Source organism: Mustelus asterias, chromosome 13, assembly GCF_964213995.1.
Source record: "Mustelus asterias chromosome 13, sMusAst1.hap1.1, whole genome shotgun sequence".
Lineage (NCBI taxonomy): Eukaryota > Metazoa > Chordata > Chondrichthyes > Carcharhiniformes > Triakidae > Mustelus > Mustelus asterias.
In genome coordinates this window covers 97,284,559-97,286,863 of record NC_135813.1, presented here as the reverse complement: position 1 = coordinate 97,286,863, position 2,305 = coordinate 97,284,559, and positions in this window count along the sequence as shown.

Genomic DNA, 2,305 nt, shown 5'->3' with positions numbered 1-2,305 from the left:
ATGCTGCCCATCTGAACTAAAACCCCCTATCCATCCGGGGACTATGTCCCTCTATTCCCATCCTATTCATGTATTTGTCCAGACGCCCCTTAAAACTCACTATCGTATCTGCTTCCACTACCTCCCCCGGCAGCAAGTTCCAGGCACCCACCACCCTCTGTGTACAAAACTTGCCTCATACATCTCCTTTAAATCTTGTCCCTTGCACCTTAAACCTGTGTCCCTAATAATTGACTCTTCCACCCTGGGAAGAAGTTTCTGACTATCCATTCTGTCCATGCCCCTCATAATCTTGTAGACTTGTATCAGGTCGCCCTTCAACCTCCATCGTTCCAGTGAGAAGAAACCAAGTTTCTCCAACCTCTCCTCATAGCCAATGCCCTCCATCCCAGGCAACATCCTGGTAAATCTTTTCTGTACCCTCTCCAAAGCCTCCACATCTTCTGGTAGTGCGGCGACCAGAATTGAACACTATATTCCAAGTGCGGTTTAACTATAAAGCTGCAACATGACTTACCAATTTTTAAACTCAATGCCCCGGCCGATGAAGGCAAGCATGCCATTAAAAAACTTAACCTGCATTGCCACTTTCAGTGACCTGTGTACCTGTACACCCAGATCCCACTGCCTATCAATACTCTTAAGGGTTCTGCCATTTACTGTATATTTGCCATCTGTATTAGACCTCCCAAAATGCATTATCTCACATTTGTCCGGATTAAACTCCATCTGCCATCTCTCCACCCAAGTCTCCAACCGATCTATATCCTGCTGTATCCTCCTCATCACTATCCGCAATTTCACCAACCTTTGAGTCATTCGCAAACTTACTAATCATACGTTACATTTTCCTCCAAATCATTTATACATATTACAAACAACAAAGCCCTGATCCCTGAGGAACGCCATTAGTCATAGCCCTCCAGTCAGAAAAACATCCTTCCACTACCACCCTCTGTCTTCTTTGACCGAGCCAGTTCTGTATCCATCTTGTCAGCTCACCTCTGATCCCTTGCGACTTCACCTTCTGTACGGGTCTGCCATGAGGGACCTTGTCAAAGGCCTTACTGAAGTCCATGTAGACAACATCCGCTCATCTATCCTCCCGTACCTACACTCATCATTCATCTTCGTCACTTCCTCGAAAAACTCGATCCAGTTTGTGAGACACGACCTCCCCTTCACAAAACCATGTTGCCTTACGTCCACTTTTTTCCAAGTGGGAGTAAATCCTGACTCAAAGAATCCTCCCCAATAATTTCCCTACCACTGACATAAGGCTCACCGTCCTGTAATTACCTGGATTATCCTTGCTATCCTTCTTGTTTGTTGTCCTCCCATGTATTAAATTAAAGACCGATGCGTACAGAGTGGCCAAAAATAGTGGAGAATCGGAAGATTGGGAAAACTTTAAGAAACAACAAAGAACGACTAAGAAAGCGATAAAGAAAGGAAAGATAGGTTATGAAGCTAGGCTAGCTCTAAATATAAAAAATGATAGTAAAAGCTTTTACAAATATATAAAAAGGAATAGAGTGGCAAGAGTGAATGTTGGACGCATGGAGGACGAGAGGGGAGATTTAATAGTGGGAAATGAGGAAATGGCTGAAACTTTAAATAAGTTTTTTGTGTCAGTCTTCACGGTGGAAGACACAAATAGTTTACCGAATATTAACGATAGAGGGTTGGTAGGAGGAGAGGTACTCAATACAATTAATGTTACCAGGGAGGCAGTGCTTGGTAGACTAACGGGACTGAAGGTGGACAAGTCCCCGGGCCCGGATGGAATGCATCCCAGGGTACTGAAAGAGATGTCAGAGGTAATAGCGGATGCGTTAGTGGTTATTTATCAAAATTCGTTGGATTCTGGGGTAGTGCCGGCGGATTGGAAAACGGCTAATGTTACGCCGCTGTTTATAAAAGGAAATAGACAAAAGGCGGGTAACTACAGGCCGGTTAGCTTAACGTCTGTAGTTGGGAAAATGCTGGAATCCATCATTAAAGAAGAAATAGCAGGCCATCTGGATAAGAATGGTTCGATTAAGCAGACGCAGCATGGATTCATGAGGGGAAAGTCGTGCTTGACAAACTTGTTGGATTTTTATGAAGATGTGACTAGTGCGGTTGACGGAGGGGGACCGGTGGATGTGGTGTTTTTGGATTTCCAAAAGGCGTTTGATAAGGTGCCTCACAAAAGGTTGCTGAAGAAGATTGGGTCACACGGTGTTGGGGGTAGGGTGTTAGCGTGGATTGGGGATTGGCTATCCGACAGGAAGCAGAGAGTCGGAATAAATGGGTGCTTTTC